At 42.7% G+C, this 19,637-nt stretch overlaps 1 protein-coding gene across 1 annotated transcript in view; it reads right to left on the bottom strand.

The window, feature by feature from the left end:
- Window positions 1-18,980, bottom strand: part of acta2 (actin alpha 2, smooth muscle) — a 28,077-nt gene extending 9,097 nt beyond the window's left edge. Inside the window, exon 1 of the mRNA XM_069900627.1 lies at window positions 18,962-18,980. The gene's annotated coding sequence lies outside the window, so the exon portion shown is untranslated. The remainder of the gene's footprint in view (window positions 1-18,961) is intronic.
- Window positions 18,981-19,637: the final 657 nt, after the last annotated feature.

The following is a 19,637-nucleotide window of genomic DNA, read 5'->3' as shown; positions in this document are numbered from 1 at the left end:
AATAAAATATTAAGTATTCTTAAGGGATTTGATGTAGTGGTGAATGCAGTTTCTCCTGTCCAGGGTGTTGAGAGCCGGTGTTAATGGTCTGAAAATGGGAAGTTGGTCAATACTGAGACTAGAAGAAGTTTCTTTACCCAGAACCCAGTAAATCTTTGGAATAGATCACCCAAGAAAACTGTGGAGGGAATGAATAAATTTAGAGACGTTAAGGAAATTAATGGATGTTAGTTGTTGCAGGAATTTGGCATAGATGTAGCAATGGTGTAGCTGGGGGGGTGGGGTGAAGGGGAGCGACTGCTTATCCTGAGCACATTTTGAAAATAGTAGTGCCTTCCCCTCCCCCCCAGTCTGACGCCGCCACCATGCCCCTCCCAACCAGGGTCCACTGCTGCCGCCAACCACCCCTTCCCCCGTGACACTTCCCCCCAACCCCTCCCCCCCCCACAGGTCTGTCGCCGCCAAAAAAAATCAGAGCGGCCCGCCATTCAACCATTGACTCACCATCTGGCGCCCTTTTTTATGTGCTCGCTCCCCATAACTTTAGAACCTGTCTACTCCACTGAGAGGTAGAAGGTCATCGTATTGAATAGCACAGTGGCACAAGGAACAGTGTGGCCTACTCCTTCTATTTCTTATATTCATAAATAATTTTATTCTACATACCTCTATTAACATTTTAGCCCTCTCCCCAGTCCTTCTTCTTCCCACTCTTTATTCACTTCATTTCTCCCCTCCTCCCCATTCTACCCATGAATGCTGCTGACCTGGTGAGCTCCTTCTGACTCTTTTTGTTCACTCAAGATCCCAGTGTCTGCATTTCCCTATAATTTTTATTCTTATTGGATTGACGTTCATTTGAATGATATGAGATGACAAATAACAGAAAGTGACCAAGTATTTAAGGACAGGTTAAATGGGGGGATGATTAAAAAGTAATCGAAGTGTTATAGAAAGGGTAAATATGATTAAAATTATTTGCTGAAAGGGTAGAACAGTTGCACCGAATTTCTTGATTCTCTAATTCTGGAATTGATATACATATATATATATATATATATATATATATCTATATAATATATATATATATTATATATATATATATATATATATATATATGTAGTTTTTTTTGCTTTACACATATGATTTATTAATTGCCTTGTTTTGAATACAACATTACTCAGAATTACTCAGAAAGGCATTCTCTTTGGACAAGACCAGGACATTTATACTAATGCTATTACTAGGATTTAAAGTCGATGTACATGCAGGTTTCATGTTCACTCATTGTGTTGTGAGTTCATGTCAAGCTGACATTCCTGTTTGCAGACTTGTACAACCTAGTTGGCTTAACCAGTGTGATTCGTACAACAGACTGGTTTTAGCATAAAGTGCTGGTACTTGACCTTCTGTTGGAATTGTCGAGCAGTGAAGACGATGCTCACTGTGCCTCTAAATGGATTGAATCCACACTGTGATTTGGAGAGCAGCTCTTTGGCCACTGGGAGGAAGACGGATCAACAGAATTGAGGTGGAGATGATAGAGAGCTTGAAGTTTTCTTGTGTAAGTACTGCCAACAATTTGTCCTGTTCCAACCATATCAACACTCGGGCCAAGTAGGTACACCACACCTTTTATGACTCTCCCATCAATATTTAAGGATGCACCATAGAAAGGATCCCATCTGAATACATTACAGCTTGGAGCAGGAACTGCTCTGCCTAGGATTGCAAGAAATGGCAGAGTTGTGAATGAAGCTCAGGCCATGGTGTAAACCAAACCTCCCCTCCATCTACTACACCTGCACTTCCAGTTGCTTTGGGAAAGCAGCCGACATATTAAAAGACACATTCCAATCTTGTCCCTTTCTTTCTTTATCCCCTCTTTTTGGGCAGAAGAGTATGAAAACACACAGCATCAGCGTCATGGGCAGTTTCTTCCCCTCTGTTATCAGACAGTTGAATGGTCCTCTCATCTGTAAAATGATGCTGCCCTTACACTGTTTAACTGTTTTTTTTTCTCTGTAAACTATAATTTGTTCTTTTGTTTTATTTTGCACTATCTGTGGTACTTATGGATAGAAATAGCAAACAAAACAAAGTTTTTCACTGTATCTCAGCATGGATTACAATAAATCATTTCAATTCAATTTGGTACCTACTCCACAATTCAATACAATTCATCAGAAACCAGAGAGACAGCTAGCTCTCCAGACACTGCAGTGGGACATGTCTCCTGACTTGAAGTTGGTATCAGTATCTCTGAGATCCCCAGGCATGTCCTCTTCAAACTGGATGTGGAAGATGAAATGATGGACTTGTGATGCAAGTTCCTCATCACCAGGTTTTAGAACTCCTGAAAGGAAATCACATGTTCCTGAGCCCTTTCTTATTCTCCCTGTCTGCATTTCAGGAGACAAATGGTTACAGATATTTTCAACAAAACCACCAACTCCAACAGTTACCTTGACCGCACCCCTTTACACCCTATCCCCTTTAAGGCTACTATTTATTTCTTTCAATTCCTCTGTCTCCATTGCATCTGCTCCCAGAATGAGGTCTTCCATTCCAGATCATCTGAGATTCCCTCCTTCAAAAACGTGGCATCCCCACTACTACCATCAACTCAGCTCTTACCTACTCTAATGCCTGCACATCTGCCCTGGACCCCTCTGCTCCGAGTTGCAACAAGGACAAGATTCCCCTTGTCCTCACCTACCATCCCACCAGCCTCTGCATCACACATATAATCTTCTGCAATTTCCACTACCTACAACATTACCCCATCACCAGACACACCTTCCCCTCTGGCTTCCACAGGGACCATTCCATCCATGACTCCCTCATCCACATCCTTCCCACTAATCGCCCCCGTAGTACCTACCCCTGTGACCACAGAACTTGCTACACTTGTGGCTACACCAACCCCACTCACCATCATTCAGGGCCCCAAACAATCCTTTCCAGTGATGCAAGACTTCACTTGTGAATGTGCAAGGGTCATCTACTGCATCCAGTACTCTTGTTGTGGTCTCCTCTACATCGGGGAAACTGGGCACTGACTGGGAGATAATTTCTTTGAGCATTTTTGCTTTGTCTGCTGCAATAGCAGGGACCTCCCAGTGGCTAAACATTTCAATCCACACCCCCCCCCCCACAATGAATTGTCTGTCCATGGCATCATGCACTGCCAAACATGAAGCCATTCATAAATTAGAGGAACTACGCCTAATATTATGACTGGGCACTCTCCAACCAGATGGCATTAACATCGACTTCTCTAGTTTCTGTTAGGCCTCTCTCCTGTCTCCCTTGCTCTCTTCCCCTTTCCCACTGTCTCCTTTCCTTCGGTTCTCCATCCTCTTTCCTCTCCCTTTTGGCTTCCTCGGAAAAGCATCTCTAAATGGATTGAATCTCACATTGATGCGAGAGTCATAAAAGGTATGGTGTACCTTCTTGGCCTGAGTGTTGACATGGTTGGAACAGGACAAATTGTTGGCAGTACTTACACAAGAAAACTTCAAGCTCTCTATCATCTCCACCTCAATTCTGTTGATCCGTCTTCCTCCCAGTGGCCAAAGAGCTGCTCTCCAAATCACAGTGTGGATTCAATCCATTTAGAGGCACAGTGAGCATCGTCTTCACTGCTCGACAATTCCAACAGAAGGTCAAGTACCAGCACTTTATGCTAAAACCAGTCTGTTGTACGAATCACACTGGTTAAGCCAACTAGGTTGTACAAGTCTGCAAACAGGAATGTCAGCTTGACATGAACTCACAACACAATGAGTGAACATGAAACCTGCATGTACATCGACTTTAAATCCTAGTAATAGCATTAGTATAAATGTCCTGGTTTTGTCCAAAGAGAAGCTGACCCCCACCCTGACCACACTCTCTTCTCTCTTCTCCTGTTGGAAAGATGATTAATGAATATGACATCGTATATCCCCAGATTCAAGTGCAGTTTCTTTCTTGCCATTATTGGACTCCTGAATGAACATTGCATGAATGAAGGAGCTCCCCCCCCTCCACAAGCCTCCCTCTTTCCCTATCCCTGTCTCCTTTCCTCCAACTCCTGCCCATATAAACCATATAACTATGTAACAATTACAGCTGGAAACAAGCTATCACAGCCCCTCTTGTCTGTGCGGAAACACTTGTACTCTCCTAGTCCCACTGACCTACATTTTGCCCATAACCCTCCATACCTTTTACATCCATGTACCTATCCAATTTTTTCTTAGAGGATAATATTGTACCTGCCTCTACCACCTCCACTGGAAGCTCATGCCACACAGACACTGCTCTCTGAGTAAAAAAGCTTCCCCTTGTGTTGCACCTAAACTTTTTCCCCCTAACTCTCAGCTCATGTCCTTTTGTTTGAATATCCCCTATCCTCTATGGAAAAAGTCTATTCACATCTACTTTATCTATCTACCTCAAAATTTTAAAGAACACTATCAAATCCCCCCCTCCCCCTCAGCTTTCTACACTTCAAGGAATCTAGACCTAACTTGTATGACCTTTCTCTATAACTTAGGTGCTGAAACCCAGGTATCATCTGGTGAATCTTTTCTCTATTTTGTTCACATCCTTCCTATAATTTGGTGACCAGAAATGAGCACAGTATTCCACTTCTCTCTCCAGTCAGAGAGCTATTCCCTCCCCATATCATTTCTCAGCTTTTCTCTCTTCTGCCCTCCCACCTAAATCCACCTGTGGCCTCTTCTCCTCACCATGCCCCTTCTTCCCTCCTCCTTCCACCCTTGTATTCAGGCACCAGTTGGCTCTTTGCTCAAAATGTTAGTTGGACGACTTTGCTTCCATTGAACGTTGCATGATCTGTTGAGTTTCTCCAGCACTTCCATGTTTTAAACTACAATTGCAGCATCTCGAGTCTTTGTTTTAGCATCTGAGCCCTTGGTCTTTTCTTTATTTGCTGTAAATCTTTCAGAATAGAGGTGTTCATGTCAAGGACAGAGACACTTTAAAGGGTTCCTTCAAATGGAAGCTGACTGCCTCTTTTCTTCCTAGTCACCCCTATTCATGGCTCTCATTGGTGTGGTTTTGACTGTTTGGACCATAGATTGCCTCGACAGTGCTAGGGATAGCTGGTACATAATGATTATCCAGTGATCCTTCCACCTAATTCTTTCAGTTTTGGGATTTTCACTGGACTTCAAACCTCAGGTGCCTTTGAGTGGTGGACTTTCCAATGGTGGTTAATTATCTGCTGGATTTCTCGGACATTCTCACTGAATCAGTCCTAGCTCTTTCAGGGGGTGAGGTAAAGTTGCTAATTATGGTCAACGTCAGGGCAATGCAGTCTCTGGGGATACTTTGCTTCATTTGTGGTTTTGGGAATCGACCTGCAGAGAACTACGACCTAAGACCATCTCCGCAGAGACCTTCAATGTCAATTTTCTGTGGCAATGTTTATATTGTTTGAACCATAGTTAACATGACAGCACAGAAACAGGCCCTTTCTAGTCTGTGCCAAACCATTTTTTTTGTCTTATCCCATTGACCTCCGGCTAGTCCTTAACCCTCCACATCTCTCCCATCTATGTACCTGTCCAAATTCTTCTTAAATGGTAAAATTGAGCCCACATACACCAGCTCAGCAGGTAGCTCGTTTCACACTCTCTGTGAGAAGAAGTTTCCCCCTCACATTCCCCCTAAACTTTTCCCCCTTTCACTCTTTTTTTTGAATATTTAATTTTTATTTTTCCAAGACTCTCACAAATCAAAAACAGTACAACCTTCTCAACAATAATATTTTACATTACATTCCCCCGCCACCCCTCTCCCTTCCCTCCTATAACCTAATACCAATAGGAAAAAAATTATGTAAATTAAACAAACACAAAGAAATAAAAATCTATAGAGTCACCAAACTAAATATAAACCCAGTGTAGCATGAAGTAAAATGAAAAACATACGAAACAAGAGCCCATCATCTGCACCACGACCCACTTCATTCATCTCAATCATTCCGCTATTAGTATGGATTTTAACCTTTCTTCTATTTGGAAGGAGTGTAGCTACATCTGTGTACCTATATGTTGCAGATCAGGCAGCTAAAACCCCAACAAATGTGTTGTGGCATGTGGCTGAGGCTATAGCTGTGGGTTAGAGCTCTAGAGAAGACGCGCACACTCGAGAGTACACACAGTACTGATTTATTGGAACGTTCACTCTGCCTTTTATAGGCCGGCTGAGCCTTGCTGCTACGTCATCAGTGGGCGTGGCCTACACTCTGCCGATCACAGATTGGCGGCTTTACAACCTACCTATTACTGATTGGTCCGTTTTCTCCGTTGACATTATGGCCCATGGAGGAAGGCTGTCTAGGCCCATGCTGCCTGATTGATCGTCATGTTCAGACGTCGCTATTTGTGTCGGGCCGCGGAGTAGGCCTGCGGGTCACTACAGTGTCATATTTCCTTGTTAAATTGTATGTAATTTTCTCCAGGGGAATACAACTTTTCATTTCCATATTCCATCATGTAATACTTAGTTGGGAGTCGGTCTTCCACGTCACCGCTATACATTTCCTTGCCAGTGCCAAGGCAATCTTCACAAACTGAATTTAGTATATGGACAGTTTAAAACACATATCCTTAATGTTTCCCCTTTCATTCTTTAACCCATGCCTTTGTTTGTATTTCACTTACCATCAGAGGAAAAAGCCTATCTACATTTACTCTGTCTATCCCCCTCATAATTTTAAATAACTCTATCAAGTCTCCCCTCATCTTCTGGGCCACAGGGAATAAAGCCCTAACCTGTTTAACCTTTCTCTGTAACTCAGTTCCTGAAGTCCAGGCAACATCCTAATTAATCTTTGCTGGCTCCTTTCTATCTTATTGATATTTTTCTTGTGGTTAGGTGACAAAAACTGCAAACAATACTCCAAATTTGACCTCTTATGCTACTTTGCCAATAACATGCCATCTCTTATCTTCAATATTTTGATTTATGAAGGCAAATATGTCAAAAGCTCTCTTTACACCACTAGACAGCATTAATATTGACCTCCATTTTCTGTTATCTTAGATCCAGGTTGTTGGAGATAAAGTCAATTGGGTGAGAGGGAAGACCCTCCTCCAATTAGTCTCATCTCCAATTGTTCTCCAAGGGAATGTGGCAAAACTATACAGAAAATGAGAAACTGTTCCCAACTGACCTTGCCTGCAGTCAAGAACCAAGATGATTCCAACCTTGAGAGTAGAGTTACAGTTCACAATTGATGCTTATCATTTGGGATAGCCAGACAAAAATTACCATTGAAGGACTCTGCAGAGTTTCTCTGGGGGCGCTGTAGTTCACTGCAGGTCGATTCCCAATGATCGTTGTAATTTAGAGTCCAAGCCCAATGTTATATTGATTTGTTCATTGAAGTCCTTCCTCATTATTCTGAGGCCAGAAGTACTAATAGCAGGTATCTCAAAGCAATTGAGAGATACCATAAATCCTGCCTCTGCAAAATCGTCCAAATCTACTGGGAAGAATAAATGAATGAATGTCTCTCCTAGACCAAAATCTCCATCACTAAGCCATTGACAATGCTTAGTCATATCCATTGGGTATCTGAACTGTTTACATGCCTGACACTAGACTCCCAAAACATTTTGTTGGCTACGTGGAGCAATGCATGCTACAAGCTTACACAGGCAAGGCCCTTCAACTTTTCCTCTGCTACATCGATGACTACATTGGTGCTGCCTCCTGCAGGCATGATGAGTTTGTCAACTTTATCCACTTTGTTGCTAACTTTCACCCTGACCTCAAAGTCACTTGATCCATCTCTTCCCTTTCTCAATACTTCTGTCTCCATCTTTGGAGACAAACCGTCTACAGATATTTTCTACAAATCTACCCATTCCCACAGTTACCTCATCTACACCTCTTCACATCCTGTCTTCTGTAAGAATGCAATTCTTTTCTCTCAATCCTCTGCCTCTGTCGCATCTGGTCCCAGGACGAGGTATTCCATACCAGAACATCTGAGGTGCCCTCCTCTGCCATCAGCTCTGCCCTCTATTTCCTGCACATCTGCTCTGGCTGTCTCCACTCTGAGACGCAACAATGACAGGATTCCTCTTATCCTCAACTTCCCTCTCACCAGCCTCTGCATCCAACATATTTCTGCCACCTACACTGTGATCCCACCACCAGACACATCTTCTCTGCCCCACCCCTCTCTGTTTCCATAGGGAGCACTCCCTTCTGGACTACCTTATTCACTCATCCCTTCCCACTAATTTCCCCCATGGTATCTACCCCTGTGACCGCAACAAATGCTACACTTGCTCTCACACCTCCTCCCTCACCATCATTCAGGGCCCCAAATAGTTCTTCCAAGTGAAACAACACTTCACTTGTGAATCTGCAGGGGCCATCTACTGCACCCAGTGCTGTCGTTGTGGCCTCCTCTACATTTGAGAGACTGGGAGCTACTGTAGCTCATTGAGGATGTTTGCTCTGTCCACTGCAATAGCAGGGATCTCCCAGTGGCCAGTCATTTTATTTCCACACACCATTAACATACTATCCATGGTCTCAGGAAGTATCAAACCAAGGCTGCCTGCAAATTGGAGGGAGAACACGTAATATTCCACCAGGACACTCTCCAACTAGACAGCATTAACATTGACCTTCAATTTCTGTTAAACCCCTCTCCCAAGTTTCTCTCTTTCCCTATCCCTTTTTCCTTTCTTCCAGCTCTCCAACCCCTTCCCTCTCCATTCAGAGAGTTACCTCCTTCCCCAGCACTTCTCAGTTTTTTTCTCTTCTACCCTCTCATCCATATCATCTGTTTACCTGTACCTCTCCCCTGCCCCTTCCTCCCTCCTCACCTCTTCCCCCCCACCTTTTTTTATTCAGATGCCTGTCTGCATTTTTGCTCATGTCTTGATGAAGGGCTCAGGCCAGAAATGTGGATTTTATCCCTTTGCTTCCTAAAGATGCTGTGTGAGCTGCCGAGTTTCTCCAGAACTTTTGTGCATTGCACTACAATTCTGTTCGACTCTCGAAACAGTAACATTCTTCTGAGCTCTGTTACAGTAAGAAATCTTTGTGTAATTGGAGGAAAGGATTCAATTATAGCCTCAAAGCCTCCTTGACCAAATGCAATGTACCTGCCAACTTCTTGGAACCTGCTGAAAACAGAGAAGGCGTATTTAGGCGGGCACTGATAACTTTAAATCCAGTGTAAACAGAAGAACAGCACTTCCTCCCAAACTCTCTCTCTCTTTCTTGACCTGTCCTGCCAAGTCTCTAGATCACTCAAGGGCCCCATCGGCCATCTCAGAATCACAGAAATGGCGTGGAAGCAAATCACCTTATGGGACTCCCAAGAATAGAGAAGAAAAACTAGTCTCGTTCAAAATTGTGACATAAGTAAAATGGAACATATTTGATATGTTAAAAACATCTGTTGTAAAACAAGAGGATGCTTCACAAATTTAACTGGTTAAATAAGTTTAGTTTCTCTGGCTTCAACGGGTAAAAATTATCTTGCGTTAGTGTGGAAAATGAGCTCTCCGTTTGGAATGGGCTGGCTAACAACATCAGGCAATGTGGCAGACTAAGATAAAAGGAGTAATGAATTGTAAAATAACGAGACAGAAAGACTGACATCAGTAGATTCCAATGTAGTAACAGGATTATCCTTCCTTGGAAGATGCAGCATTTCAATGGGTTAATTCTGTAATAGCCTTCCCTTTCACCAGTCATTTGTTTTAGGTGCGAGCCATGAGTTTAAAATAGACATACAGCACAGTACCAGGCCCGTTAAAGAACAAATATTTCAGGCATAAACAAAAAAATGCTGGAATCACTCAGTAAGTCAGGCACCATCCATGGAGACGGAAATGGAATTATCTTTTTCAGGCCTATGATCTCACATAAGAACATTTTTGGGCATAGATTTACAGAATTACACTAAAAAATTTAAAGAATCAATGGGAATTTTTAAATCCTCAGTGCAGGTAAGATTGGATTTTTCTGAAGTTAAAACCTGGGTGAAAGACATCCATTACCTATTTTAATGGAAGAGGAACAGGTGGCCAGTATCAACCTACTTTCGGAAGCTACTGTGCACATATCTCTCACAAGCACAATCACAGCTTCCAAAGGCTTTTCATTTAAATTCTCCATCTAACTACCTCTGACTCCTTGATCTTAGCCTCCTGTTCTGCTCCAGCTAAGTTTAATTTAAGTTCCAGGAACCACACCTTGTGACTGGACATATTTTAGTTACACCAGTTCAATAACTGGGTTCAACAATGTCTCCTAACCAACGAGTACATTTCACATTTCTGAACTCATATTCTTTTTCTTCAGGCTAATTCAGATAATTATTCAGTTACACCCTATCTAAACTGATCTTGATTATTCATTAATTCCTTTCACCCTTCCTCTTCTATTTTTCCTATTTAATCACTCTGTCTGCTCTATTGTAGGCTTTAGTCTGGATTTCTTTGTCCCTTATTTGCCAAGGGAGCTGAAGGCTTCCTGATCATGTCAGATGTTTGGATCTGGAGCTTAGGTTGCTAGTGGTTTGGACTGGAGTCTGTGTGGCTGCAGAGCCTGTGGGAGCACTGGAGGTGAATCCACAGACACTCACTGACTCTGGGAGACTCTTGCTTCTCTTTCTTTGCCTGTAAGAGGAGCCTGGCAATTTCTGCTGATGGTGAATCTTGTGTAATATTACAACTATTTTATTACATTAAAATAAAGGAATCTTAATTTTATAACAGTTCCTTTGCATTCCCTTACTGCTTAATGCACTCACACTTGACACTTCCCTGTAAATATTGGAGTAGTTGTGACTGTATTAATTTTTGTCTTCACCTCCCTCAACAGCCCTTAAGGCTAGAGCTGGATGAGGTCCTCACCCGGGAAGAGACATATAAGGCAATTGAACAACTGAAAAGTGGCAAAGCAGCAGGTATGGATGGAATCCCCCCAGAGGTCTGGAAGGCTGGCGGCAAAACTCTGCATGCCAAACTGCATGAGTTTTTCAAGCTCTGCTGGGACCAAGGAAAGCTGCCTCAGGACCTTTGTGATGCCATCATCATCACCCTGTACAAAAACAAAGGCGAGAAATCAGACTGCTCAAACTACAGGGGAATCACGCTGCTCTCCATTGCAAGCAAAATCTTCGCTAGGATTCTCCTAAATAGAATAATACCTAGTGTCGCCGAAAATGTTCTCCCAGAATCACAGTGCGGCTTTCGCACAAACAGAGGAACTACTGACATGGTCTTTGCCCTCAGACAGCTCCAAGAAAAGTGCAGAGAACAAAACAAAGGACTCTACATCACCTTTGTTGACCTCACCAAAGCCTTTGACACCGTGAGTAGGAAAGGGCTTTGGCAAATACTAGAGCGCCTCGGATGTCCCCCAAAGTTCCTCAACATGGTTATCCAACTGCACGAAAACCAACAAGGTCGGGTCAGATACAGCAATGAGCTCTCTGAACCCTTTTCCATTAACAATGGCGTGAAGCAAGGCTGCGTTCTCGCACCAACCCTCTTTTCAATCTTCTTCAGCATGATGCTGAAACAAGCCATGAAAGACCTCAACAATGAAGACGCTGTTTACATCCGGTACCGCACGGATGGCAGTCTCTTCAATCTGAGGCCCCTGCAAGCTCACACCAAGACACAAGAGCAACTTGTCTGTGAACTACTCTTTGCAGACGATGCCGCTTTAGTTGCCCATTCAGAGCCAGCTCTTCAGCGCTTGACGTCCTGTTTTGCGGAAACTGCCAAAATGTTTGGCCTGGAAGTCAGCCTGAAGAAAACGGAGGTCCTCCATCAGCCAGCTCCCCACCATGACTACCAGCCCCCCCCCACATCTCCATCGGGCACACAGAACTCAAAACGGTCAACCAGTTTACCTATCTCAGCTGCACCATTTCATCGGATGCAAGGATCGACAACGAGATAGACAACAGACTCACCAAGGCAAATAGCGCCTTTGGAAGACTACACAAAAGAATCTGGAAAAACAACCAACTTAAAAACCTCACAAAGATTAGCGTATACAGAGCCGTTGTCATACCCACACTCCTGTTCGGCTCCGAATCATGGGTCCTTTACCGGCATCACCTACGGCTTCTAGAACGTTTCAACCAGCGTTGTCTCCGCTCCATCCTCAACATTCATTGGAATGACTTCATCACCAACATCGAAGTACTCGAGATGGCAGAGGCCGACAGCATCAAATCCACACTGCTGAAGATCCAACTGCGCTGAGTAGGTCACGTCTCCAGAATGGAGGTCCATCGCCTTCCCAAGATCATGTTATATGGCGAGCTCTCCACTGGCCACCGAGACAGAGGTGCACCAAAGAAGAGGTACAAGAACTGCCTAAAGAAATCTCTTGGTGCCTGCCACATTGACCACTGCCAGTGGGCTGATATCGCCTCAAACCGTGCATCTTGGCACCTCACAGTTCGGTGGGCAGCAACCTCCTTTGAAGAAGACCGCAGAGTCCACCTCACTGACAAAAGACAAAGGAAGAAAAACCCAACACCCAACCCCAACCAACCAATTTTCCCTTGCACCCGCTGCAACCGTGTCTGCCTGTCTCGCATCGGACTTGTCAGCCTCAAACGAGCCTGCAGCTGACGTGGACATTACCCCTCCATAAATCTTCGTCTGCGAAGCCAAGCCAAAGAAGAATTTTTGTCAGAAAAATCCAACACAAATCTTAGCTCCCTTCATACTTTGACAAAGGGCTCAAGCCCAAAATGTCCGTTCCGTAGCTTTACCTTTGCTATATAAAGGACACTGTTTGACCTGCTGAGTTTCTCCAGCTTTGTGTTTTTACTTCAACTGTGGTGTCTACAGATTTTTGTGTTTTACTCTTAGCTCCCTTCAGTCTGTTTCTTCTTACATTTCAATTGTTTATCTGATCTTCCATTAAAAGCTCGAATGAGAAGTTTCACCTCTGGATGTGCCTAGCTCAAAAATCAGGGTTTTTTTTTTCCATTCCAGACTGGTCTGAACATGGTGCTTGTTTTGGTGAACTGCTGGAGTCTCTGCATTGAAGGTCTTTCCATACCCATCTCTCAACTACTCCTTGCGATAATTGTTTTAATAGGTCTCCTCTCAGATAAATTATTTCCAACCATTCTTCTTACACATTCTAGTCTGTGTATTTCCAGAAGGGATTTCTCCCACTTCTCATTTAGCAAATCAAACTTATTTTGTGGTTCTTCTAAAGTTAGCAGATAAAACTAATGTTGCACTGGTTCTTGCTTTGGATTGTGGCAGAATTGCTGGTTTCTGCTGGCTCTCCATTCAAAACATAAACGGTCTGCAACCTTTTCGAGAAATTTGGGAATGTGGATCTGTTAAATTAGTTCCTTTCACCCAGGTCCACCGTTAACTTTTCTTCAACAGAAAAAAATATAAAAAACAGAAAACAAAAAATAAAAAACGGAAGGCTTTTGCCCAGAAGGTGGAAAAATCTTGCTCTGTCTTGGCCCCACTTATCATTTTCCAGAGAAAATTTGCAGAGCATCTCTGTTCTGATGACATGGCCATGCTCAGATCAGAGTGGCCAATTATCACTAAGTTACGTCCTCAGGAGAGCATATAATGTTAGAAAGGAGTTGGATAATTATTAAAAAAATCTAATTACAGAGAAGGAGGTGCAAAAAAACTCCTGTGAAGTGGGGTGCAATAAAACAAAAGTTTGAAAATCAGTAGGTTTATGGATAATCAAGAAGGTTGTCTAAGGTCATAGCAGGATGGAGATTGGCAGATGGAACTTTATCCCAACAAGTGTCAAGTGATACACTTTTGGGAAGTCAAGCAGGGGTAGGACATATAGTAAATGGAAGGATGTTAAGGAATAGTGATGAACAGAGAGACCTTGAGGTTCAGCACCATACAACCCTAAAGTGCCAACACAGGGTGAAAAGAAAATATATGGCACGCCAATCTTCATAGGTCAAAGCATGTAATGTAAGTTTGGGGATTTTATGTTGCAATTTTACAAAACACAGGTTAGGCCACATTTGAAATATTCTTTGTTGTTCTGGTCATGAACCTACAGGGATGATATGATTGTGCTGGAGAGAGGGCAGAGGTGGTTCACCCAATATTTGCCAGGACTGGAGGAGTGATTAGATAGGCTGGCCTTGTTTTCCCTGAAGCAAAGGAAGACTGAGGCATGATCTAACAGAAGCATAAAAGTTTATGAGACATAAACAAGTGGATAGTCAAAACCATTTTCTCATGTTGTGGATATCAAAAACAAGAGGGCATAGGTTTGAGGTGAGAAGAAGAAATGTTACAGAAGATCTGAGGCATGAATATTTTGCACAAAGAGTGTTTAATAGCTGGTACTCATTGTCTGAGGAGGTTGTGTAGTCAGATACAATCGTGATGTTAAAGGGGCCCCTAGATAAACATAAATAGGCAAGGAATGAAAGGAAATGGTCCAAATTCAAGCAAATTGGATTTGGGTAGATGGGCAAAAAGTTCAGCCTCAATGTGGTGGGCTGAAAGACCTATTTTTCTGCTGTACACATTATGGTTCTCTGACTCTGTACAACACCATTGCAGTCTTTTGCAAGAGCCAGGCTATAAATTTTTATTCACAAAAAAATATTAGCACTGAAGTACTAAAATGGTCAAATAAAATCTTTTGCCAGTCAAGTTTCATTCAGGGTTGTTACATGTTAATTTTTAGAAGTTGATTATGTTCAGACTCTATTCTTGTAATCAAGATAGCACATTCTGAAGTATTTAGCAAATTGCCAGCTAAAGTACCTGGTGTGATAGCACATTGACCCATCAGGTAAAATTGAGTTGACTAAAATGCTCCCTAACAAAGAATTCTTCTTTGTAAACTGTTGTAAAATACCATTAGGGGACATTATAGAGATGGGATGAACGCGGGATGGAGCGAATGTTGCATTGTGGAGGCTAGATAAATGAGGATAAAAAAACCAGAAGAATATTTAAAAATGAAACTAAGTTGAAGGAAAACACTTATTTACTGAAATGTTCTCAGCACTTGGGGCTGGTTTAACATTGCCTCCACTTGTCAGCTGTATCCCCAGCTCACTACACTTCCAGTGGCAGTGGAAGAACCGCATATTTTTAGTCCATCTTGGGGTATGCTGAATTACCACAAAATGATTAGTTTTATATTTGAAAAGAAATTCATTAATATTTCACAATGCTTTCTCTATAAATAATGTCTGATCCACTGCATATTTTTAAAGTTTTTGTTATTTCAGTATCTTTTCATCTCATCAAAATTTTTGCATAAGAGTGTTTATTATCAAGTACAATGTACAAATGCAGTGAAATTCGCACTTTATGTACCTGTGTGGCTGCCAGCAGTAAGAATTTCAGTGATTGTTATCTGCTCGCAGCAGATATTGTAACAGCCATTGGATAGTCAATTTGTGACAAGTTACTATTACAATCATCTTGAGCTCCATGGACTGGATTGGAGGCCGGCAAAGTATCGAACTCACCTTGGTTGTCCCGGAAATGTTTGACTTGTTCAGTCCCATTCAATTACACTGTGTTGTCCACCTGTCCCTCAGAGAAAGGTTTACATAAACAAACACCTTTGACAGGGATTGCTCAAGGTGGATGTGGGTGGAAATAAAAAAGGTTGAAAACCACAGTTTTAATCGTACCTAATTGACTCGTTATGTGCACAGTTTCCTAACTCCAAAGGAAATGGGCCAATGACAATTTTTCTCAAGCAAAATATTTCAGTAACAATTGGATCTTGAGCAGTGATTCTCAACCGTCCTACTCACATCCTACCTTAAGCAATCCCTTACTAATCACAGATTAGGGATTATTTAAAGTGGGATCTGAGTGGAAATAAAAGGGTTAAGAACCACTGAGCTAGAGGAAAGGAATCGGGAGAAGAAGATGGTGGGCAGGGGTTTTAACAGAAACCTGAGAAATCGATGCTAATGCCATCTGGTTGGAAGGTGCCCAGATAGATGATGAGGTGTCTGTTGGTCTGTACTCATCTACTTCTCATTCTTCCTCTTTCTTTCCACAGCCTTTAATTCAGATGCTTGTTTATTTTCACTAACACCTTAAGGAAGGGCTCAGGCCTGAAACGTTGGTAATGTAACTTTACCTCCTATGGACGCTATGAGACTGGCCGAAATTCCTGAGCATCTCTTGTGTTTTGATTTATCTTTTAGTGCCTTGCCTCCGTAATTGTTTGTCTAAATCAGTGATTTTCAATTTTTTTCTTTCCACTCACATTAGCACCTTAAGTAATCCTTTATTAATCACAGAGCACCTATGGCATTGGTCTCAATGCTTTTAGACCACTGGTCTAAATGCTTTTTAAACATAGTACTTGTATTTGATTCACCACCTCCTTGGCTGTGTATCTCAGATATCAACCACTCTGTGTTAAAAATATCACTCAGACACCTTTTACATCTCATTCCTCTCACCTTCAACCCATCCCTCCTTGGTTTTGATACCCCTGCCATGGGATAAATATTTGCACCACTGACCCTCTCCATGCCTTTCATAATCTTGTATTCTCCTATCATGTCATCCCATCAGCTTCCATTACTTCAGGAAAGTCAAGCCCAGCGCATTTAAAATCTTCCCATGTGTAAAACCTTCCAACTCAGGCAAAATCTAGGTGAACCTCTTTGTTCTGTCTCCAGTACAATGATGAGATCTGTTCATGATCTTCCAAATGCGGCTGGACCAGTGCTTTGTAGAATTGGAACACGGCATCCCAACTCTTATATTCTACATTCTACAGGCAAGTATGAAGCCATTGATCTTCACCATCCAATTGATTTGTTGCTAATTTCAAGGAATGATAGACAGATCTTTGGTCTTCCAGAGCAAGGAGTGGTTCCCAAATGAAGGAAGGCACATTCCATGGCTTGGACCGAAATGCTAAGGACACATTGCAGTTTCACAGTAGGGGAAAGGCTACAGTTTAAGGTCATGGCCATGTTGGCATGGAAACTTCCAATCATTTGAAACATTCTACAGTACAGGCCCCACAAAAATAGGTTTATTCAGAAAGGCAGATCATTGCACAATGAAGGACGAGCATGGCAATAAAAGGAACTAACATTTGTAAACCAGATGTAAAGCTAAGTTTGTATGCCATTCGTGTCTGCCATGCATCGTAAGAGTGAATATTTCCTATCTTATAATTCAAATTGGAATTATAAATGTACTGAATAGAATATTTTTAAACTTAATGAATAAAATATAGTTTTGGAATGAATCATACATGGTAATGTAAACTAAGCAGAACACTAAATGTCAAATACCGATCCTATTTGTAGTACAAGATAGATAATATTCATTCCCTGATCAGTTAGAACCTCAGGCCATTAATCCATAAACTACGCTGAATGGTTAGTGCATTTGGATGATATTCAGGATTTGGACCATTTAATGAGATATTCTAAATCTTATTTAGATTAATGCAAAGAACAGAAAGGGGTAGGAATTTTCAACATATCATGTAGCATCAATGGAGACTTTCCACGCTGATCTTTCATTCTAACCAGGAAAAGTTAGAAATAAAATATCTTTTAAGTTGTACAGCAGAAGGAGGGGCAGAGAGGACAAAGAGAATGTTTGGGATATAGTGGGAATCAAGAAAGAGTTAATGGCAAAGGTGATCTTGGTGTCTGACGTCTTGGAAAGAAGCCACGGAGACTTGCTCTCATGCCCTAAGTGAATTCCCAACGTAAAAATCACGATGTGACCTTAACTCAAGTTTCTGCCTCCACAGATGCTGCCTGACTGGTCGAGTGTTTCCAACGTTTCCCAATTCCGGCATTTGCAGTAGTTTGTTTTTGCTTTTCCGTAAAGTTTTGGTGGAATCTGACCAGCCAGTGCGTGAAAGACCGAGGGAAACTTTCCCTGCCGAATGAGGCTGGCTGAACGTCTCCCGCAAAAGCTGGATGCTGACCAAGCCAAGACATCGTCAGCAAAATCCTTATATGGATGGCCGAGTGAGCCAGCTCTTCCTGGTTCGGGTTCAGCAGTTTGCGCCCTCCAAAAAAGAAAGTTAATTTGTGTCTGCCCCACTCCAAATATCGACCTGGCTTCATCTGATTTTTGTCGGCTATTTCTCACTTTTTGCCAACTGGACTTTCCAATCATTGGGAACAATAGGGGACACTCACTTTCTGGATGGTGGGCGCCACCGGCTAGGATTGTTCCCCCTTCTTGGGTAAAAGAAGCGGCCGTGTATAGGGCGGTGCACGCCGCAGATATCCCTGTATGGGACCGTCCCGAGCGCAGCGCAGCGCCAGGGCGTCCACCCCGCCGCAGCTTTAGCGTTCTGCCAGTTTGATTTGTTTTCATCAACTTCAGTGTTGGCTTGAAAATGACTCCCAAACTGTTCGGTGCCGAGTCCAGCCGGGGAAAAAACGCGGACCCCCCCCCAACTCCTGGTTTAATACTTGTAAATTCTAAACAGAAGCGAAGATTTTGTATGAAACACGTTGGCCAGTCTACTCGTCCGTTCATTGATACAAAAAGCCCCCCATAATCTAAACTTTTTCTCGCCAACATTTTTTTTTTATCGGGATTAATAAATGCAGCCAAAACTGTTGGGTAAAGGGGTGGGTGATGGTCTTCCTCTGAAGGGTGTCACGTCCAGGTTCAAATAATATCCTTCCCATTTGCATCATATAAGGAATGCATCAACGCTACTGATTTAATCTGTAAACAAAGTTCAGGGAATTAAAAATCATTTTTGACATTCTCTTCCTTATTTAGCCATTAATGTGCAAAGAATGCGCTGGCCTGGGAATTCAAGAGTTGCTCAATTCGAGGTAAAGCTATCGTGAAACGTCCGGTCTCATTGTGGGGTGGGGTGGGGGGGCAAAAGACCCCCACCCCCCATATTGCACTCTTCTCTTGTTAAAGGATTCTCCAGCAGGCGGTCTTACCTAAATTGGAAAAGCAGGAGCCACGGTTCCATTGAACTGTTCAGCACGGGTTAAACGTGGTGTGGTGAGCGAACAATTTACAGCTGGAGTCGGAGCCGCCTACTTCGGATCGGAGCAGATTTCTTGTAAAGAGAAAGTAAGTGATTATATTTTCCATAAATAGTCATTTGAGAAGACTGGCAACTGGAGGCTGTAACAATCTCCACCGAACTTTCCAACCCGGTCGGTATGCGGTTCCAAAAACAAACGGGGAATAACAGAGGTTTTACTGTTGAGTGGAAACCATCTGTCTTTCATACTTTAGCAGTTCGGAAACGAAAGGAGGGAACAATATTACAAACTCTGGGCATTTTGGGGGTTCCCTTCTGCGGCAGGATGACTCATCAGAGAGTCCTCATTTGATCACCAGCTCCATTGCTGGTGGTAGGTCAGACCTTGAGCACAGTCAATGGTGAGATCCGAAAATGTGACCAGGGTCTGTCTGTCTCATTGCCATGAAGTGATGGAGAGCAGCAGCCCTTCTTGCACAGAATGAAGGAGGAGGTTGAAATATCCTCTCCAGGGACCTTGTCAATTTTCTAGCTCAAGTGGGATATTGGGACAATAGCAACTGTGATGGAGAAACAATGGACCAGGAGGAGCCAAAATATTGCAGTCTTTGCTGGCTATTTATTTT

This window comes from Narcine bancroftii, chromosome 10, assembly GCF_036971445.1.
Source record: "Narcine bancroftii isolate sNarBan1 chromosome 10, sNarBan1.hap1, whole genome shotgun sequence".
In the NCBI taxonomy this organism is placed as follows: domain Eukaryota; kingdom Metazoa; phylum Chordata; class Chondrichthyes; order Torpediniformes; family Narcinidae; genus Narcine; species Narcine bancroftii.
This window is presented reverse-complemented; position numbering and strand designations above follow the sequence as displayed.